The sequence below is a fragment of the Arachis stenosperma genome, chromosome 1, assembly GCF_014773155.1.
Source record: "Arachis stenosperma cultivar V10309 chromosome 1, arast.V10309.gnm1.PFL2, whole genome shotgun sequence".
NCBI classification, from domain to species: Eukaryota; Viridiplantae; Streptophyta; class Magnoliopsida; order Fabales; family Fabaceae; genus Arachis; species Arachis stenosperma.
In genome coordinates, this window is record NC_080377.1 from 91045830 (window position 1) to 91069572 (window position 23743).

Below are 23743 nucleotides of genomic sequence, written 5' to 3' on the forward strand. Positions count from 1 at the left end.
TATAAATAGGAGTTAGTTTGATGTAATTAGGACTTTTACTTTCACTTTTGAACTTTTGACATTTACCTTTTACTTGATTTTTGAATTTCATACTTCCTTTGGAGCTTGGAATTCTGAAACTTCTCTTGGTGACTTCACTGAGAATTCAGAGAATTGGGGAGGAAAATCGATCTCTCTTCTTCCTCGTTCTTGCTTGGGCACTTTTACTTTTCTTGTTTTGAGTTTTGGGTGTGAAGAATTGAGGAAATTCTGTCTCAATCTCCATTCAAAATCTCTTTGATTTTATTTCTGCATAATTGAATTCAAACACATTTCCTTTACTGCTTCTTCTTCTATTTCTTGTCAATTGCTTTGTGAACTTGGATCTGGGAAGGCAATTGAGATCTAGGCTTGGCTACCTAGTCTCTGGAGTCCTGAGATCCCAATTTACTTTTGGTTTTTCTGTGAACCTTTGCTGCACCTAATTTCCTCACTGTTTGAGTTCTAATTGTTTCTAATTCAATTTCTGCTCTATTGATTGTTGCAATTCAATTTCTCCTGATTAAATTCTGAAATCCCTGTCCTCAAATCCCTTTTACATTCAAGCAATTTATATTCCTTGCAACTTAAGTTACTGCAATTTACATTTCTTGCACTTTAAGTTTCAGTCATTTACTTTCTTGTTCTTTAAGATTCTGCAAGTTTACTTTCCTGCACTTTAATTTACTGCAATTTTCCCTTCCCCCTTTACATTCCAAGCAATTTAGCTTCTGTTAAACACAAATCACTCAACCAATACTTGATTCGCTTGACTAAATCAACCACTAAACTAAAATTGCTCAATCCTTCAATCCCTGTGGGATCGACCTCACTCATGTGAGTTATTATTACTTGATGCGACCCGGTGCACTTGCCGGTTAGTTATGTGTGTTGGAAATTCGTTTTTCCGCAAAAACACCATCAAGTTTTTGGCACCGTTGCCGGGGATTGAAATAGATTGACAATGATTAAGTGAAGTGGAGGTCTAGATCAAGCATTTTTTTTATTTTTGCTCGCTGATTCAAATTGAAACCAAGGTGTTTGTGTTTTTGCCCCACTAAGAAATTCTCATCTCAGACATGAATTTCAATTTTCCTTGGTGTTGTGTTTTGCAAAATTCAAATGGAGTTCACCTCATCTTTTAGTCAAACAAAACTTCATGGGATATTGCCCGCTATCACAATATGATTCAAGTCAGTATTCTAATTATGGTTGGGAATATCACCAGGAAGACACAAATTCTGAGCACTCCAATCCATGGAGATTTGCTTCAGAACCCCAAGATGAGCAAGAGAATTATGAGGGATACCAACCACCACCACAAAATGATTCATATCATTATCCTCATGGTGGATGGGAGTATCACCAAGAAACTGCAAATTCTGAGCAGTCAAATCACATGAAAAATTATCCACCCTCACTTCCCAGTTTCTCATTTAAAAGTTCTTCATCACCTGATTATGCTTCAACACAAAGTTTCCTCCAAAATCCATACAAGTCATCCCATCAATCACACAACTCATTCCACACCCCTCAACACAACTTCACCACAACACATCCATGTCACCAAAATTACTCTCTACCTTCATCTCTTGAACCAGCAGATGAGGATTACATTCAAGCCACTGAAATACATAGAAAACTCGTGGAAAGATACACACAACCCCAATCCTGGAAAGAAATCATCCTCAAGAAGATGAATGGGCCCTTAGAGCAAACAGGAAGGAACCTAGAACCATCAAACAGAGAGGATGAAGACCAATTTGTGGGTGAGGAAGTGGAAAAACAAGATGAGGAAGCCTCTGTGTCAAATGAAATTTCAATAGAAAAGGAGGTTGTCGAGGTGTTTGAACCTGTAGCTTCATATTCACAGAAGCTAATTGACGTGATAGAGGAACCTGAAACTTCTCTCCCAAAGGAATTAATGGAAAATCATGAAGAAGAAATAGAAGAAGATACTCAAGAGAATTAACACTCAAGTGAAGTAGAGAAGTGCACAGAGGAAGAGCTCATTGAACCATCACTGCAAGGAACTCTTGATGAAGACAAAACTCCAACAATTACACAACCACCAAGACTTGGACTCAAGGAAGTGAAGGCAATTAACAAAAGCACCGAAAAGAGGATTGTGACCAAGCTACAAAAGACAATATTCATGAAGAAGAGAAGGTCAACTACAAGCAATCTTCCCCCTGATCAAGCAAGCAAGCTCAATCAAGCCAATTTCAAAAGAAAGCTTGCTGAAAGGAGATCAAGACAGGGGATAATAGCTGAATCTTTCCCTCCTTTGAGGTCATTCCTCTTAACAAACTGGAAGAAGAGGAAGAAAGTGAAGAACAACATGTCAAGCTAATGACAATAAAAGAGCGCTTGTTGGGAGGCAACCTAACCTGAGGTAGTTTTCTTTTCATAGCTTTTTCAATAAAAATGTTGAATAATTGGTATGTATTGCAAGAAGCTAAGTTTGGTGTTGCACACCAAAACAATTTAAGGGAGAATGAAGGATTCTAAGTTTGGTGTTCCACCAAAAATCTCACTTAAAAGCACATTCTCACTTCTTGCACAATGCTAGCTCCAAGCAATCAAACAAATTATTCAACTACTTAACTATTTTCTAGTTTTTAATTTCATACTCTTTAGCAAGGATACAGGGTTTCAAATATGGTTAACTTGTTGCATCTGAGACAGTGGCAAACAATTAAGTTTGGTGTTCACACACCAAAACAAATCCAAGAACCACACTCAATTTATGCATACTAACCATGCACTTAAGGGCTTGAGAAGCAAGCAACTTTGAGAATTATGCAGGACATGAGTCAACAATTGAAGATATTGTGCATCTTAACTCAAAGAAAACACAACAGAAGGAAGAATCAAAGGTCTGCAACTTCAAAGGTTGTATCTGAACTTAATCCTCACTGCTGTGTATTGTTTCGAACATGGGAACCATTATATATCTTGCTAAAGTGTGTATCTAGTTGCAAGTGAAATTGTTTGTTGAAAATGCCAAATCTGCATAATGCTTGTTATCCATCACTTAGCTTTAATTTTGTTTTGTTTCCCATATGCTTGAATAAAAGAGATTTGGTTTGAATTGAAAAGTAAAATATCCAATATTGCATAAGTAGAATGGAAGTTAATGGTGGTATATGTGTTTGATTAAATGCATAACTCATGAAATAATTGTTGCATAATCTCATTCTCATTCAAGTGTGAGTTGGCTTGCTGTTATCAAGACCCTTACCAATAAATAAAAAAGCCCTTGAGAACAAAAACAGAAAGAAAAAGGAGAAGAAAAAGCCAAAGTGGCAAGAAAAGCAAAAAAATTAAAGGTTGGACACCAATAGCTTGGACCCTAGGACACATGCCTGTGATGTTCTTGTACTAAGATATGCTTGGATGAGTAAATTCTAAGGGGTATTTTAAAACCCGGTCACTTAGATCAACTGATTTGGGATGGACAATTGAAAGTCCACAATAAAGAGCAACTTAGATACAGAACATTTAGTTATCCAAAGAGATGCTGGGCATCAATGATCCTAGGAAGAATTAGTGAGCCATGTGTCTGTGGTGGAAAGATGTTGAGTAAAAGAAAGAAACAAATAAAGCCAAAGGCCATTACTGCAACATTTGACACCAAAACCTCCAAAAGAATAAGCTTGTTAAGCATTATAAGAAAGAAAAGTTAGCAAGGGAGTGAGTAAAGAGTAAGTCTTATAACAGCAAGTTTAGCAAACCTTTGATGAAAAATGTGTATTATGTAACAGCAAATAATAACTTGAGTTATCATTGTCTGCATAAAGACCCCATAGATCAAGTTCTGCTATATGCCTAATAAGGATATATGTCTTTTCTTGTTCATTTCAGTTTCTCTTAGTTTTGATGCTTGCTTGGGGACAAGCAAGATTTAAGTTTGGTGTTGTGATGACAAGTCATCATATACCCATTTTTCAAGCTAATTTCACTTGTTTTATTAGCATTTATACACTTTCTTGCATCCTAAGTAAGTGATTTGGAGTGAAAATGCATAACTTCTTTAAATCAAACAACCACCATGAAATTAATGTTAACTCATGAGGTTTAAGCTAAATTTAATTGATTTTTAATTGATTTATAAGCCTCTTGAATTTAGTGATACTTTGAGTGGTTGTTTTGGTTTATTGTAGGTGAAGAAAAGAAAAAAAAGGAAAAGTGTGGCCTAAGGAAGTGTGGCCCAAGGAAAAGAAAGTGTGGTCAAAGAGAGAAGAAGTGTGGCGCACAACATGAGGAAGGGCAAACATTGCCCTCCACAAGGGCACACTGCCCTCTAGGAGGGCAACATAAGGGAACCAAGCATGAAAGGCAATTCTGCCATGCCCACTACAAGGGCAGAGCACAAATCTGTGCCTTGGAATCAAGAGGAACAAAACCTTGCCCTGCCCTCCACAAGGGTAGTATCGAGCTCACCAAGAGAAGAAAATCAAAGGAAAATGTCTCCATTGCATGCCACAAGAGTCGAACACGGAACAAGGAAGAAGCAAGGAACTAAGCTTGATTATGGTGCCAAGAAAGCCAAGGGAAATGAGTAGCGTGCGTTCCAGCCATGTCTCGAACGCGGGACGTCAAAGTGGGAACACTGCCCTGCCCTCCGCGAGGGCAGGGCAGCATTTTGTTGTGGCACGATTCTGGCGCACCGAAGCATTCTGCGCACCAAGCCTGCACCACGACGCACCAACAACGCACCAAACACCAAATCCTGCCCTGCCCTCCGCAAGGGCAGGGCAGCCTCCTGGAAGCAACTTCTCATAGGCCAAAAATTGAATTAAAAATCCAATTTAATTCAATTCTTCACCAAATCAAAAGCCCATCCAAATCCCAAGATCCAAGAATAGAAAGTGTATAAATAGGAGTTAGTTTGATGTAATTAGGACTTTTACTTTCACTTTTGAACTTTTGACATTTACCTTTTACTTGATTTTTGAATTTCATACTTCCTTTGGAGCTTGGAATTCTGAAACTTCTCTTGGTGACTTCACTGAGAATTCAGAGAATTGGGGAGGAGAATCGATCTCTCTTCTTCCTCGTTCTTGCTTGGGCACTTTTACTTTTCTTGTTTTGAGTTTTGGGTGTGAAGAATTGAGGAAATTCTGTCTCAATCTCCATTCAAAATCTCTTTGATTTTATTTCTGCATAATTGAATTCAAACACATTTCCTTTACTGCTTCTTCTTCTATTTCTTGTCAATTGCTTTGTGAACTTGGATCTGGGAAGGCAATTGAGATCTAGGCTTGGCTACCTAGTCTCTGGAGTCCTGAGATCCCAATTTACTTTTGGTTCTTCTGTGAACCTTTACTGCACCTAATTTTCTCACTGTTTGAGTTCTAATTGTTTCTAATTCAATTTCTGCTCTATTGATTGTTGCAATTCAATTTCTCCTGATTAAATTCTGAAATCCCTGTCCTCAAATCCCTTTTACATTCAAGCAATTTATATTCCTTGCAACTTAAGTTACTGCAATTTACATTTCTTGCACTTTAAGTTTCAGTCATTTACTTTCTTGTTCTTTAAGATTCTGCAAGTTTACTTTCCTGCACTTTAATTTACTGCAATTTTCCCTTCCCCCTTTACATTCCAAGCAATTTAGCTTCTGTTAAACACAAATCACTCAACCAATACTTGATTCGCTTGACTAAATCAACCACTAAACTAAAATTGCTCAATCCTTCAATCCCTGTGGGATCGACCTCACTCATGTGAGTTATTATTACTTGATGCGACCCGGTATACTTGCCGGTGAGTTTTGTGTCGGATCGTTTTCCGCACATCATCCCTCATAAAAGATATGTAGTTGTACCCATTCATTGAACATTTCTGGTGGGCATCTTCTAGTCAGATCTTTAAATCTCTCCCAGGCCTCATAGAGTGTTTCTCCATCTTGTTGTCTGAAAGTTTGCACCTCAGCTCTCAGCCTATTGATTCTTTGTGGGGGGTAAAATCTTGCAAGGAATCTGTTCATGACCTCCTCCTATGTAGTTAGGCTGTCCTTGGGGAATGATTCCAACCACTTTGCTGCCTTATCTTTGAGTGAGAAAGAGAACAAGAGTAGTTTGTAGATGTCGGGGTGTACCCCGTTGGACTTTACAGTGTCACATATCCTCAAGAATATGCTGAAATGTTGATTAGGATCTTCTTGGGCACTTCCTCTATATGAGCAATTATTCTAAACAAGTGTGATAAGCTAAGGTTTCAGCTCAAAATTATTGGCATAAATTGTTGGCTTTATAATGCTGCCGCCAGAATTCCCTAGATTTGGGTTGATGTAAGAGCCTAAGACTCTTCTTTCTTGCCCATCATGATTGACTGGGCCTCCCCTGGCATGGTTATGAACTTCTTCCTCATAATGATTCTCCATATTCTCCTCCATGTTTGTTTCAAAATTCTCTTCCTCTTCCTTAGTACCAACGACTATCTTCCCTCTTGCTTCCCTCCTTAATCTAAAGAAGGTTCTCTCAGGTTCAGAATCAAAGGAAGTTGAAGCTCCGCTTCTCCTACCTGTCATACAACCAATCAAGACAAAAAGCAAGAAAGAAAGTGGGTGAATGAATTACTTTGTTAAAGGGGTTGTTAGTGTGAGTAGTGCAATTGATCAAATAGTTAGAAGAGTGGGAATAGGGATAATCAAAGAAGAAGGAAATAGAGCTCAAAATAAAAAATAAAATGCTAAATGAAGGAAATTAAAATAACAAGGAAATTAAATTGCTTAATCTAGCTCTCCAATCAATTTAATCACTGTCAAATTTAAGCCAATCCCCAGCAACGGCGCCATAAAACTTGATGACTCTCTGATGACAGGTCATCATATACCCATTTTTCAAGCTAATATCACTTGTTCTACTAGTCTTTATGCACTTTCTTGCATCCTAAGTAAGTGATTTGGAGTGAAAATGCATAACTTCTTTAAATCAAACAACCACCATGAAATTTATGATAACTCATGAGGTTTAAGCTGAATTTAATTGATTTTTAATTGATTTATAAGCCTTGTGAATTTAGTGATACTTTGAGTGGTTGTTTTGGTTTATTGTAGGTGAAGAAAAGAAGAAAAGAGGAAGCATGGCTTAAGAAAGCGTGGCCCAAGAGAGAAAAAGTGTGGCGCATAAAAGGAGGAAGCAAGCATTGCCCTCCACAAGGGCACACTGCCCTCTAGGAGGGCAACATAAGGAAACAAGGCTTGAGAGGCAACACTGCCCTGCCCACAACAAAAGCAGAGCACAAATTGGTGCCATAAATCAAGAAGATCAAAAACACTGCCCTACCCTCCTCAAGGGCAATATCGGGCTCACCAAAGGAAGAAATTCAAAGAAAAAGCTTACCAATGCTTGCCACAAGGATCGAACACGGCACCATGAGGAAACAAAAAACTAAGCCTTACTTTGGTGCCAAGAAAACCAAGGAAAAGTGGAGCGCGTGCATTGCCCGAGTTTCGAACACGGGACTTCAACGTTGGAAACATTGCCCTGCCCTCCGCAAGGGCAGGGCAGCATCTTGAGGTGCACGGCCAGCGCACCAGATTGGCGCATCAAGGGAAGTCTTGGCAGCAACGGCACGCACGCACGAGCATCATTCTGGCGCACCAAAAATTTCTGCCCTGCACTCCACAAGGGTAGGGCAGCATCCTGCAGCATCAACACGCACGCAACGCTCACACCAAGGCCACACGCACCATTTTCTGCCCTGCCCTCCACAAGGGCAGGGCAGCCTCCAGGAAGCAAATGTTCTTGGGCTAAAAATTGAATTAAAAATCCAATTTAATTCATTCCTTCACCAAATCAAAAGCCCATCCAAATCTCAAGAACCAAGGAGAGAAAGTGTAAAAATAGGAGCTAATTTGATGTAATTAGGACCTTTTTTTTCACTTTTGACTTTTGAACCTTCTTTGGGTTTTTGAATTTTTACTTTGAGTATTGAGAGCTAGGACTTCATTAAGATTTCTGAGAATTGGGAAGGAGAATTGATCTCTCTTCTTCCTTGTTCTTGCTTGAGCATTTTTTCTTTTCTTGTTTGAGTCTTGGGTGTTAAGAATTGAGGAAATTCTGTCTCAATCTCCACTCAAGAACTCTTTAATTTCTTATCTGAATAATTAAGTTCAATTACATTTCCTTTACTACTTCTTCTTCAATTTCTTGTTAATTGCTTTGAGAATTTGGATCTGGGAAGGCAATTGAGATCTAGACTTTGCTATCTAGTCTCTGGAGTCCTGAGATCTCATTTTCCTTTTGGTTCTTCTGTGAACCTCTGCTGCAATTCAATTTCCTTACTGTTTGAGTTCTAATTACTTCTAATTCAACTTCTGCTTTATTAATTGTTGCAAATCAATTTCTCTTTGCTTAAATTCTGATATCCCAGTCCTTAAAGCCCTTTTTCATTCAAGCAATTTATATTTCTTGCACTTTAAGTTACTGCAATTTACATTTCTTGCACTTTAAGTTTCAGTCATTTAATTTCTTGTTCTTTAAGATTCAGTCCTTTTACTTTCAGTTCCTTTTAATTTCTGCAATTCTTCCCTTCCCCCTTTACATTTCCTGTTATTTACTTACTGTTGGATCCAAAACACTCAACCAATACTTGATTCGCTTGACTAAATCAACCACTAAACTAAAATTGCTCAATCCTTCAATCCTTGTGGGATCGACCTCACTCATGTGAGTTATTATTACTTGATGCGACCCGGTACACTTGCCGGTGAGTTTTGTGTCGGATCGTTTTTTGCACATCAAGTTTTTGGCGCCGTTGCCGGGGATTGAATTAGATTGACAATGATTAAGTGAAGTGGAGGTCTAGATCAAGCACTTTTACTTTATTGTTTACTTAACACACTAACTGTTTGAATTTTTGCTTAAACTAACAAAAACTTCACTCTAGCAATAGATTAAAGTTTCACAGGTTTTCTGGATCCGTGTGTTTCTTATTGTGTGTTTGTATGTCAGGTACAGGAAGAGCTTCTCCTATTATCTCCGAACTTGACCAAAGAACTCTTCGAAGAATAAGAAGAGCTGAAAGAGGGAAGAACGTTATTGGAGAGGAAGAATTTGAGGAGGAATTCCAAGAAATAGAAGGAGATCCATCAAATCCCAATCAACCAGAAGGAGGTGCCAACCATAACCCACAACAAAGAAGAGTACTGGCTTCCTACACATTTGCAAATGCTAGACACTGTGGGAGTAGCATCCTTACCCCCAATGTCAATGCAAACAACTTTGAACTAAAGCCACATCTCATCACATTGGTCCAAAACAACTGTTCTTTTGGAGGAGGGCCATTGGAGGACCCGAATCAACATTTATCTACCTTCTTAAGGATTTGTGACACTGTCAAGACCAATGGTGTGCCTCCTGACAGTTACAAGTTGTTGCTCTTTCCATTCTCTCTCAGGGACAAGGCCACTCAATGGCTAGAAACATTTCCAAAGGAAAGCATCAACACTTGGGATGATTTGGTGAGCAAGTTTCTTGCCAAATTTTATTCCCCTCAAAGGATCATAAGATTGAAGACTGAGGTACAGACATTCACTCAAATGGAGGCTAAAAATTTATATGAAGCATGGGAAAGATATAAGGCACTATTGAGGAACTGTCCACCAGAGATGTTTACTGAGTGGGATAAGTTGCAGAACTTCTATGAAGGACTTACTCTGAAAGCTCAAGAAGCACTTGATCATTCAACTGGAGGCTCACTATGTAACGACCCAACTTCTAGAACGTCATGATCGTACCAAAAGTAAGGCATTACCAACCTGCTTTCCTTTATTAACTATTTACTATTGAGCCTCTAGTTCGATATCGCGATTCAATTTTAGTAAAAATACCAGAAAATTTTGTTTTTGATAATTAAAATCATATAGCAAACATCACCAAGTAATAATAATCACATAATTATTAATAATAGTAATATTATACAACAGAATTTAAATAAAATTCAGGTACAACTCCTATCCCTCTGCATAAAATAAAAACCTTAAGCAGTAAGGGCGAGGGAAATTCTATGAAAGCAAATTAACTCATACATTTAACTCATAAATAAATTCTATAATCGCCCGCAGCTTCAAACTGTATCTTCGAACCTGTGTCACTGAAAGGGTGGAAGATTTTGGGGTGAGAACAAACCACACGTTCTCAGTAGGGAATGGGAATGCCGTAAAAGTAATGATTAACATGCAAATAATTAACTTTGCTTAATAATCCATCTTTGTCAAACCCTTTGAAATACTTGTTAATCTTACTTTAGTTAAATAATTACTTTCTTTGAATTTCTAAACCCAAAACTGATCTCAATTGCAAAACTTGTCATATTAAATACCTTTCAGCCACATAATTGATTCAAAGTCATAACAACAGATATTAATCATCTCTATCCATTCACAAACTACTAGCACAGGTAAGAAACTCAATTCAACACACAAACAAATCACAATAAGACAAACAACACAATCACAAACAAGTAATACAAGCAATACAACCCAATGCAAATACACAACTAATATGATGCATGTCTGTCCTAAGCAGGCCATGAGCTCACGTGTCGGTTTACACCCTGCAGCCCGACATTACCTAGGAACAAGTCCCAGATATGGCTTCCCTTTGTATCCTTAGTGCATATGTGTCGGTGGTAAGAATACCACTCCTTCGTGACTACCGGCAATCGGCGCAAAGCTCGACCCCATAATATACGCACAAGGGGAAACAGTGATCTTCAGTTCGTGGGCGTCCCCGAGATCAATTCACAAACAAAACAGAGATCTTCAGTTCGTGGGTTATACCCGAGATCAATACACAATAACATAGCGATCTTCAGTCCGTGGGTTATACCCGAGATCAATACACAGCAAACAATGATCTTCAGTTCGTGGGTTATACCCGAGATCAACATACAACAATTCATGGGTTATTCCCGTAATCAATGATTATCAGTCCGTGGGTTTTTCCCGCTTATAAAACAAATAACAATTTATGGGTTTCCCCGAGATCAATGATCATTCAGTTCGTGGGTACTTCCCGAATTCAACCAATTATCAGTTCATGGGTGTCCCCCGTAGTTAAACAACTAACAGTTTGTGGGGTATTCCCGCCTTTTATCGTTTTTCGTTATCCTTTCTCAACATCAACAATCCACAAATCAATCCTCTTTTCCTCTTTCCCTTTGAATCCTTAACACATATTCCTAAACCTTTCTTAACTTTCTCAAGCATTTGTCTTAATCCTCATCTCAGTTCATAATCTCTACTTTGGCAATCTTGGGTCAAGCCAACTTTAAAACAACTTTTCAGTTTAGTTCTCTATCAATACGCTCAAGAAAATTATTTATTTTAAATTCATTAAACTCCTTCCAAAACATAACCTCTCCTTAGAGGTAATCAAATAAAACTTTCTCAAGTAAAACCTCAGATTTTACAAAATTCCGGCAGCACCTCCCCTAAAACTCGGACTTAGCCACCCTTACGGGTCCCAACCAAACAATTTACCAAACTCTTTTCAACATTTTCAATATCAATTCAATTCAGAAACAAGCAAATTTTAACATTGAATCAGCCATATAATGCTAAAGTTCATCTTTAACTTTATGAACTCATAACTCTCACTCAAGTATTCTCAACACCCTATCTTTTTTCTGATTTTAATATAGCAAATGAACTCGGAATTGCGCAAACTTTATGTCCAGGCGTTCGTCTTGAAATAAGCTTTCTAACAAACCAAGGATCATAATTTTCTGGTTTCTCTAGCCTTAGGAATAAAGGAAAAACCGAGACTGCTCTGCAGTGTGTAAAACCAGAAAAACAGCAGCAGCATGTGACATTCAAAATTCAATATAAAATCCAAGTTAAATCCAATGACTTTGAAAATTAATACAGTTCAACTTCACTCATCCAAGTTTCTTTTCCAATTGGTTTCAGGTCAATATCATTTTTAATGAAAAAGTTATATAACCTAGAAGTTGACTAATTTTCTGCAGAATTCTGCTTTAAAAGTTAATGAACTTATCTTCTTCCAAGTCCCATAACTTACTCATTAAAACATGAATAGCCCTGAAATTTTAGTCACATATGCTAAACATACTTAGTTTTCACTTCCAATTGGTTGCATCTCAATATCATTCCAGATTTAAAAATTATAAAGCCTCAAAGTTACTGACTTCGAAAACAAAGCCTGACTTTTACTGCATAAAACATCTTTCTTTGAAAATCCAAATCTTTAAAACCACAACTCTAACAATTCTAAATTTTTATGAAATTAAAGTATTAGGACCAAAGTTTCATTTAAAATTGGTTCCATTTCAAAATTCAAAATGCAGAATTTCCATTAAAGAAATCAAGTTGCTGCTGTGTTAAATACTCAGCAGAAAAACCAGATTTGACATCCATGACTCAAAAATTCACCATAAATCATAAACTTAGTGAAAAAGCCTCAAATTCAGCAGTCCAGTTCCCTATATTCCCAAGCTCAATCCGGACTTGGTCTCACACAATTCCGATAATCACAGAAATAGTTGTAGCTTTTCAAAGTGTCCGGCTTCTTTTAAACATAATGCAGAAAAATCAAGTTTTACACTTTAACTTTGAAAAATCATAACTAGTTCTATAATTAATTCAAACTTCTCAAAATTGAGTCTCAACAACAACTTTTATTATACTTTACCCAGCATTTACTCTATTACCCTTTCGATTAACGTTGAATAACTGATTCACTTCCGAAATCACTTTTAATTTCAAAAATCAGATTTTCAACAACTAGTTCAACATTTTAAGATTCAATCTTCCAATTATTCCTTAAGCCCAACTTCAATTAATCACTAACTAAACCCATTACAATAAACCAACTCAACAGCAATAGTTTCAATTTGACCCATCAAAATACCAAAATCACAATAATCTCTCATCAAACAATTTATAACTCAATCTCACAAAATCAACAAATTCAACCAAAGTTCCAATCAAAAATCTCAATCATTTCCAATCATAATTTCAGCCACACAACTCAACTAATTCAGTATAATCACATAGAGTCAGAACTTTTCAATAATTCCATCCATATCAGAGAAAATAATACCAATTACAACTTCAAACATTCACAACAAAGCCCAAAGACATTCACAGCCTTAACCTGAATTCAATAATCCAATTGAAGCACTAAAACATCATTAAACTTACTCCAAATTCCACAACCTCAACCATCATCACAATAATCCCAAACCAAACACAAATCTAACTCAGTTCATCAATTATCATTACGACAACTTTTCAATGGTTAACCTAGCATATATCAACTTGATAAATTACACTAAACTAATCATTATTCACAACCACATTTAATTCCAATCACAGCTCAAAATATTCACAACAACTAACAAATTTCAAATGCATTTCAGGTCATTCATGTCAATTAAGAAATTCTAAACCATTGTTAACTATTTGCACTTATCCAATAACTTGGTAGGCATTCTAAATTAAAAACGTTAAATCCCCTACCTCAATTAGTCGAAACCGTCGAATTTAAACGCAACGATCCCTTTCTTTTTCCCAGTTTACAACAGCCAATGCGGCCGGAACAGCAGCGGCAGCAGCAACTCCAACAGTTCTTTATTATCACCGACACTATCACCTTTGATAGTTTCATCAGCAAACAGGGAAGGCATAGCAGCAACGTTACACAGAGACATAGGTTTTCCTTACTCATAACAGAGAAGACTAAGAAATAAAATGGAAGCAGAGTAAGGATTAAAGCTTACAGGTTCAAGAATAGGAATATCAGAACCAGAACAAGAAGGCTGGTGCTGTTTTAGACTCTGGTGACAGTGCACGACTCACTAGCGACCTTGACAGCGGTGGAGATCCTTTCTCCCTCTCCTCTGCGTGTATTCTGTGATGGTGACAGCTTGGAGTGGACTCCACCCATGACCAGAGGCACGGCGGCGCAGCCTCAGAAGTGGCTATGAGGCTAGCAACAGCAAGACAATTCGATGGTGATGAAGGCGCGACGGAGGCACAGCGGCGCTACTCTTCACACACGAGCTCCCCTCTCCTCTGGTATGCGATGACAGTGACGCTAATCGAAGCTCCATGAACGGCGGCGACAGAACCCTACCAGTGGCAGCGGCGGATCGGTCGCGTTGAAGGCACAGCAACGTCCCCTTCCTCTCGGCCTTGGCTCGCGTTATGACGTCGTCTTCTCTTCTTCATGGCAGTGTTGACGGTGGTGGAACGAGCTCGGCATGACGACCTGCTGGACGGTGGCGGTGCGCGATGAGGACGACGGCGGCGGCAGTCAAGCGCGACGGCAGCAACGTTTTCTTTCTCTTCTTCCCGCAAATCTCTTTCTCTGCTCTGTGTTGTGTGACCATTGAGGTAAGGAAGTGTGGCTGGCAGCTGCTGAGGGTTGGAGGAAATTAGGTTAGGGTTTCTGATTTTCAATTTGGGAATTACGGTTTGTGATTTGGGAATTTAGGGTTAGAAATTAGGATTTTATAAAAGAATATGGATATATATGAATAGATATTTTGATAAAATTGAAGGGTAGAATAATTTTAAAATTACATATGCTCTATTAAAAATATTTAGGGACATCATTTATCAACATATTTCTAAGCTCAATCAATTATTTCTAATTTACATTATAAAATGAACAAGTTAATTATATTTTATAAAGTACAATTTAAATTCAAATATCAATTTTCTAGATTAAATCATACAAATCTCTATTACTTTTCTATCTCCGAAACTTTAATTTCAATTTATAAAGTGATTAATCATAATAAAAGTTGTACATAAATATTAATTGACTTAAACTTAAAATATTTATAAAAATTAATCTAATAATTTCTAGTAAATTAATTCCTAAGAGTTCAAATTAATAACATAATTTATTCAAAATAGAATCTATTTAAATTAAATTATACAATTCTTTCTTATTTTTCAATTACCAAAATTATAACTTCAATTATACCAAATATCTAATAAAATTTATATAAAAATTCTAATTAATTTAAACTTCAATTATCATGAAACTCTATTTAATTATCATTAGTAAAATAATTTTCTTAAAATAAATCACAAATAACTAATTATTTGATTTTGAAAAACTAGGGTTGTTACATTCTACCCACCTTAGAAAAATTTTCGTCCTCGAAAATTGTTAGAATAAAATAAGTCCAAATTGAAATAAAAGAAAACAAAATATACGAACCGAAGTATAGGCATTGTCAAGGATGGATATTCAAGGAGTTACATAAGCAATCAGATTCATAGGCAAGCAAAGGTATACAAGAATGACAAAGTATGGTTGGGAAACAAGCAAATCACATTCTAAGAAGGAAATTCAAACATGAGAATTCCAATGAAAGCAACGAAGAAAAGGATAGCACGAGTTCATGTGGCACGAAGAAAGATTATACGTCGAATCGAAGCTAACTTCATAACCTCTAACACTCCCAAATCCCGTAAATCGCATTACCTATTCTTCTATTTCGTCTATGATAACCCATTAGTGTTCCCATACACATAAATCATTAGTATTAAGTTGGCCAGACCTAATACCATGAGGAATGCAATGGTAAACCAACAGTGTTAATTATCAGACAGTCATGCAAATAAAACACAAACTCTTGTTATCAGAACAAGTCACAAGCATGACAGACACTCAGAGTATGCAGTAAAGCATAGTCAGTCCATTCCCAAGGCTCTAACAGGAACGAACTGCTCTGATACCATATTGTAACGACCCAACTTCTAGAACGTCATGATCGTACCAAAAGTAAGGCATTACCAACCTGCTTTCCTTTATTAACTATTTACTATTGAGCCTCTAGTTCGATATCGCGATTCAATTTTAGTAAAAATACCAGAAAATTTTGTTTTTGATAATTAAAATCATATAGCAAATATCACCAAGTAATAATAATCACATAATTATTAATAATAGTAATATTATACAACAGAATTTAAATAAAATTCAGGTACAACTCCTATCCCTCTGCATAAAATAAAAACCTTAAGCAGTAAGGGCGAGGGAAATTCTATGAAAGCAAATTAACTCATACATTTAACTCATAAATAAATTCTATAATCGCCCGCAGCTTCAAACTGTATCTTCGAACCTGTGTCACTGAAAGGGTGGAAGATTTTGGGGTGAGAACAAACCACACGTTCTCAGTAGGGAATGGGAATGCCGTAAAAGTAATGATTAACATGCAAATAATTAACTTTGCTTAATAATCCATCTTTGTCAAACCCTTTGAAATACTTGTTAATCTTACTTTAGTTAAATAATTACTTTCTTTGAATTTCTAAACCCAAAACTGATCTCAATTGCAAAACTTGTCATATTAAATACCTTTCAGCCACATAATTGATTCAAAGTCATAACAACAGATATTAATCATCTCTATCCATTCACAAACTACTAGCACAGGTAAGAAACTCAATTCAACACACAAACAAATCACAATAAGACAAACAACACAATCACAAACAAGTAATACAAGCAATACAACCCAATGCAAATACACAACTAATATGATGCATGTCTGTCCTAAGCAGGCCATGAGCTCACGTGTCGGTTTACACCCTGCAGCCCGACATTACCTAGGAACAAGTCCCAGATATGGCTTCCCTTTGTGTCCTTAGTGCATATGTGTCGGTGGTAAGAATACCACTCCTTCGTGACTACCGGCAATCGGCGCAAAGCTCGACCCCATAATATACGCACAAGGGGAAACAGTGATCTTCAGTTCGTGGGCGTCCCCGAGATCAATTCACAAACAAAACAGAGATCTTCAGTTCGTGGGTTATACCCGAGATCAATACACAATAACATAGCGATCTTCAGTCCGTGGGTTATACCCGAGATCAATACACAGCAAACAATGATCTTCAGTTCGTGGGTTATACCCGAGATCAACATACAACAATTCATGGGTTATTCCCGTAATCAATGATTATCAGTCCGTGGGTTTTTCCCGCTTATAAAACAAATAACAATTTATGGGTTTCCCCGAGATCAATGATCATTCAGTTCGTGGGTACTTCCCGAATTCAACCAATTATCAGTTCATGGGTGTCCCCCGTAGTTAAACAACTAACAGTTTGTGGGGTATTCCCGCCTTTTATCGTTTTTCGTTATCCTTTCTCAACATCAACAATCCACAAATCAATCCTCTTTTCCTCTTTCCCTTTGAATCCTTAACACATATTCCTAAACCTTTCTTAACTTTCTCAAGCATTTGTCTTAATCCTCATCTCAGTTCATAATCTCTACTTTGGCAATCTTGGGTCAAGCCAACTTTAAAACAACTTTTCAGTTTAGTTCTCTATCAATACGCTCAAGAAAATTATTTATTTTAAATTCATTAAACTCCTTCCAAAACATAACCTCTCCTTAGAGGTAATCAAATAAAACTTTCTCAAGTAAAACCTCAGATTTTACAAAATTCCGGCAGCACCTCCCCTAAAACTCGGACTTAGCCACCCTTACGGGTCCCAACCAAACAATTTACCAAACTCTTTTCAACATTTCCAATATCAATTCAATTCAGAAACAAGCAAATTTTAACATTGAATCAGCCATATAATGCTAAAGTTCATCTTTAACTTTATGAACTCATAACTCTCACTCAAGTATTCTCAACACCCTATCTTTTTTTCTGATTTTAATATAGCAAATGAACTCGGAATTGCGCAAACTTTATGTCCAGGCGTTCGTCTTGAAATAAGCTTTCTAACAAACCAAGGATCATAATTTTCTGGTTTCTCTAGCCTTAGGAATAAAGGAAAAACCGAGACTGCTCTGCAGTGTGTAAAACCAGAAAAACAGCAGCAGCATGTGACATTCAAAATTCAATATAAAATCCAAGTTAAATCCAATGACTTTGAAAATTAATACAGTTCAACTTCACTCATCCAAGTTTCTTTTCCAATTGGTTTCAGGTCAATATCATTTTTAATGAAAAAGTTATATAACCTAGAAGTTGACTAATTTTCTGCAGAATTCTGCTTTAAAAGTTAATGAACTTATCTTCTTCCAAGTCCCATAACTTACTCATTAAAACATGAATAGCCCTGAAATTTTAGTCACATATGCTAAACATACTTAGTTTTCACTTCCAATTGGTTGCATCTCAATATCATTCCAGATTTAAAAATTATAAAGCCTCAAAGTTACTGACTTCGAAAACAAAGCCTGACTTTTACTGCATAAAACATCTTTCTTTGAAAATCCAAATCTTTAAAACCACAACTCTAACAATTCTAAATTTTTATGAAATTAAAGTATTAGGACCAAAGTTTCATTTAAAATTGGTTCCATTTCAAAATTCAAAATGCAGAATTTCCATTAAAGAAATCAAGTTGCTGCTGTGTTAAATACTCAGCAGAAAAACCAGATTTGACATCCATGACTCAAAAATTCACCATAAATCATAAACTTAGTGAAAAAGCCTCAAATTCAGCAGTCCAGTTCCTTATATTCCCAAGCTCAATCCGGACTTAGTCTCACACAATTCCGATAATCACAGAAATAGTTGTAGCTTTTCAAAGTGTCCGGCTTCTTTTAAACATAATGCAGAAAAATCAAGTTTTACACTTTAACTTTGAAAAATCATAACTAGTTCTATAATTAATTCAAACTTCTCAAAATTGAGTCTCAACAACAACTTTTATTATACTTTACCCAGCATTTACTCTATTACCCTTTCGATTATCGTTGAATAACTGATTCACTTCCGAAATCACTTTTAATTTCAAAAATCAGATTTTCAGCAACTAGTTCAACATTTTAAGATTCAATCTTCCAATTATTCCTTAAGCCCAACTTCAATTAATCACTAACTAAACCCATTACAATAAACCAACTCAACAGCAATAGTTTCAATTTGACCCATCAAAATACCAAAATCACAATAATCTCTCATCAAACAATTTATAACTCAATCTCACAAAATCAACAAATTCAACCAAAGTTCCAATCAAAAATCTCAATCATTTCCAATCATAATTTCAGCCACACAACTCAACTAATTCAGTATAATCACATAGAGTCAGAACTTTTCAATAATTCCATCCATATCAGAGAAAATAATACCAATTACAACTTCAAACATTCACAACAAAGCCCAAAGACATTCACAGCCTTAACCTGAATTCAATAATCCAATTGAAGCACTAAAACATCATTAAACTTACTCCAAATTCCACAACCTCAACCATCATCACAATAATCCCAAACCAAACACAAATCTAACTCAGTTCATCAATTATCATTACGACAACTTTTCAATGGTTAACCTAGCATATATCAACTTGATAAATTACACTAAACTAATCATTATTCACAACCACATTTAATTCCAATCACAGCTCAAAATATTCACAACAACTAACAAATTTCAAATGCATTTCAGGTCATTCATGTCAATTAAGAAATTCTAAACCATTGTTAACTATTTGCACTTATCCAATAACTTGGTAGGCATTCTAAATTAAAAACGTTAAATCCCCTACCTCAATTAGTCGAAACCGTCGAATTTAAACGCAACGATCCCTTTCTTTTTCCCAGTTTACAACAGCCAATGCGGCCGGAACAGCAGCAGCAGCAGCAACTCCAACAGTTCTTTATTATCACCGACACTATCACCTTTGATAGTTTCATCAGCAAACAGGGAAGGCATAGCAGCAACGTTACACAGAGACATAGGTTTTCCTTACTCATAACAGAGAAGACTAAGAAATAAAATGGAAGCAGAGTAAGGATTAAAGCTTACAGGTTCAAGAATAGGAATATCAGAACCAGAACAAGAAGGCTGGTGCTGTTTTAGACTCTGGTGACAGTGCACGACTCACTAGCGACCTTGACAGCGGTGGAGATCCTTTCTCCCTCTCCTCTGGGCGTATTCTGTGATGGTGACAGCTTGGAGTGGACTCCACCCATGACCAGAGGCACGGCGGCGCAGCCTCAGAAGTGGCTATGAGGCTAGCAACAGCAAGACAATTCGATGGTGATGAAGGCGCGACGGAGGCACAGCGGCGCTACTCTTCACACACGAGCTCCCCTCTCCTCTGGTATGCGATGACAGTGACGCTAATCGAAGCTCCATGAACGGCGGCGACAGAACCCTACCAGTGGCAGCGGCGGATCGGTCGCGTTGAAGGCACAGCAACGTCCCCTTCCTCTCGGCCTTGGCTCGCGTTATGACGTCGTCTTCTCTTCTTCATGGCAGTGTTGACGGTGGTGGAACGAGCTCGGCATGACGACCTGCTGGACGGTGGCGGTGCGCGATGAGGACGACGGCGGCGGCAGTCAAGCGCGACGGCAGCAACGTTTTCTTTCTCTTCTTCCCGCAAATCTCTTTCTCTGCTCTGTGTTGTGTGACCATTGAGGTAAGGAAGTGTGGCTGGCAGCTGCTGAGGGTTGGAGGAAATTAGGTTAGGGTTTCTGATTTTCAATTTGGGAATTACGGTTTGTGATTTGGGAATTTAGGGTTAGAAATTAGGATTTTATAAAAGAATATGGATATATATGAATAGATATTTTGATAAAATTGAAGGGTAGAATAATTTTAAAATTACATATGCTCTATTAAAAATATTTAGGGACATCATTTATCAACATATTTCTAAGCTCAATCAATTATTTCTAATTTACATTATAAAATGAACAAGTTAATTATATTTTATAAAGTACAATTTAAATTCAAATATCAATTTTTTAGATTAAATCATACAAATCTCTATTACTTTTCTATCTCCGAAACTTTAATTTCAATTTATAAAGTGATTAATCATAATAAAAGTTGTACATAAATATTAATTGACTTAAACTTAAAATATTTATAAAAATTAATCTAATAATTTCTAGTAAATTAATTCCTAAGAGTTCAAATTAATAACATAATTTATTCAAAATAGAATCTATTTAAATTAAATTATACAATTCTTTCTTATTTTTCAATTACCAAAATTATAACTTCAATTATACCAAATATCTAATAAAATTTATATAAAAATTCTAATTAATTTAAACTTCAATTATCATGAAACTCTATTTAATTATCATTAGTAAAATAATTTTCTTAAAATAAATCACAAATAACTAATTATTTGATTTTGAAAAACTAGGGTTGTTACACACTACAACTCATGAAAACTACAGAGGAAGCTCAAATCTCATTGATATGGTGGCCAACAACCAATATTTCTTTGCTCATCAAAGGCAACGCCAACCATCACAAAGAAGAGGAGTAATGGAGTTGGAAGGAGTGGATTCAATTCTAGCTCAGAACAAGATGATGCAGCAGCAAATTCAACAACAGTTTGAGCAAATAGCCAAAACAATTGATGGCCTGCAAGTAGCATCAATGAGTGCCACAAGCCCACCATCAACCACATGGGTGCAAAATAAAGAAACCCAAGAGGAGCAACAGTAAGAGCAAGTCCAATACATGTACAACCAAAATTGGTGATACCTACAATCCATCTTGGAAGAACCATCCCAACCTCAGATGGGGAAACAACCACAATCAAACTCAGCAAGCATGGCAAAGAAACTCAAATCAAAACAATTGGAAATATACAAACCACAACAACCAGCCAAACACTAACCAAAACATATACAGAAAACCAGAAAACACTTACCCCAACTCAAACCATTATCCACCCAATAACCAACCAACTAACCAAAACACCTACCATCATCCAACAACACCCCAAAGCCAAGCCATCTCACAAGAATCCCAGAGGATTACTAATCTAGAATTGCTCATGGAGAAAATGATGAAGAACCAGGAATTGACAATAAAGAACCAAGAAGCTTCCATGAAGAACTTAGAAAGACAGATTGGACAAATCTCCAAACAGATTTCTGTTGAAAAACCATCAAACTCACTACCAAGTGACACCATTCCTAACCCAAAGGAAGAATGCAAAGTCGTGCAATTAAGGAGTGGAAAGATATTAGTGGATGGCAACCAAGGAGCAACTAAGGAACTTTTGGAGAATGACAAAGAGTCAACAGAGAAAGATGAAGCTAACAACAAAGACATAACAAGCAAGAATGTCCCAGAAAAGCTCACAGAAGAAAACAACCAAACAAAGAACTCAAAGAAGGGAAAGCAGATCATGGAAGAACCAATTCCAAGACAACATCAAGTGGAGAAGAGCCTTACACCACCACTGCCTTATCCACAGAGATTCCAAAAAGAAGCAAAGGATCAGCATTTCCACAAATTTCTTGAGACTTTCAAGAAGCTGGAAATCAACATACCTTTGGCTGAGGCATTGGAGCAAATGCCTTTATACGCCAAGTTCTTAAAGGAGCTCATCAATAAGAAATGAAGTTGGAATGAGAAGGAGACTGTAATGCTCAGTGAAGAATGCAGTGCACTAATCAAAAAAGGGCTCCCTCCCAAGCTTGAAGATCCTGGAGGCTTTTTCCTACCCTGCACTATTGGAAGCCTATTCATCAACAAGGGGATGTGTGACTTAGGAGCAAGTATAAATCTAATCCCATCTTCTTTAGTAAAAAAGCTTGGCATAGAAGAGGTGAAACCAATATAGATGTCCTTGGAATTGGTGGACCAATCAGTGGTATATCCTAAAGGGTTGATTGAGAACCTTTTAGTTAAGGTTGACAAGTTCATCTATCCGGCAGATTTTGTGATCCTGGATTCATCAGAGAATGGGAATGACTCCATAATACTTGGTCGACCATTTTTGGCCACTGCTAGAGCCATTGTAGACATAGAACAGGGAGAGCTAACTCTGAGGATGCATGAAGAGAGCATCACCTTGAAAGTGTTTCCAGAATCACAAAGTAAGGAAGAAACAAGCAAGACAAGTGACTATCTTCCAGGGCAAGCAATCAACAAACCAATAGAACAGAAGAGTGAACAGGTACAAGGAAGGGAAGGAATTCAAAAAGAGGCCGGGATGATAAACAAAAAAAGAGGAATCACAACTCGAGTCACTGTCAAAGGAGATATATCAACAAAGAAGAAAAAGAAGAAAAACAGGAAGAAGGCTTACAAAGGGTGGAAGAACAAAAAATTTCCAACTGAAGGATTTTCCAAAGGTGACAAAGTACAGTTAGTATATCAACAGCTGGGAACAGAAGATCATTACATAGTCAACCAAGTACTCTCTCTTGAGCACATTGAAATTGAGCATCAAGGCACACAGAGAAAGTTTACAGTGAGAGGGGACAAGTTGAGACATCACCAGCACCAACCACCTTAAAGGGAGTTCAATGTCAAGCTAGTGACAATAAAAGAGCGCTTCATGGGAGGCAACCCATGATTTAAGATTCCTGTCCTTTCTTTTATTCAATAAGTTATGATTACCTGAGCATGATTTTGAACGTTCATATAAATGCATACATTGTTTTGAAGCACAGGTCAGATTTCTAAGTTTGGTGTGCCTTAAGGCACACCCAAGTTTATTTTTCAAAAAAGGGGGTTATTCTTAGAACCTATGCATAATCCTCTTGATGAAGCATATGACCAAACATTAAGTTTGGTGTCTGCATGTGTAACAATGTTCAAAAGATCATTTCCTATTCATGAAATCAAAATCATGCAGAGAAGGATCATGCATCATTATTTTATGTATATATATCAATTGTGAAGGATTTACCGCATTGCTAAGCCATCTTCTCAGTAAGATATAAGTTTGGTGTTCACTAACCTTTGGCAATTCTAATTAAGGGACACA

General features: G+C 36.9%; 1 long non-coding RNA gene across 1 annotated transcript; it reads right to left on the bottom strand.

The window, feature by feature from the left end:
- Positions 1 to 15169: 15169 nt before the first annotated feature.
- Positions 15170 to 20611, bottom strand: LOC130969086 (uncharacterized). Its single transcript, XR_009081790.1, has 3 exons — positions 19801 to 20611; positions 19541 to 19673; positions 15170 to 16148 (listed from the first exon to the last, which is right to left on the bottom strand). It is a non-coding gene; the product is annotated as an uncharacterized LOC130969086 (long non-coding RNA).
- Between the last annotated feature and the right edge of the window lie 3132 nt (positions 20612 to 23743).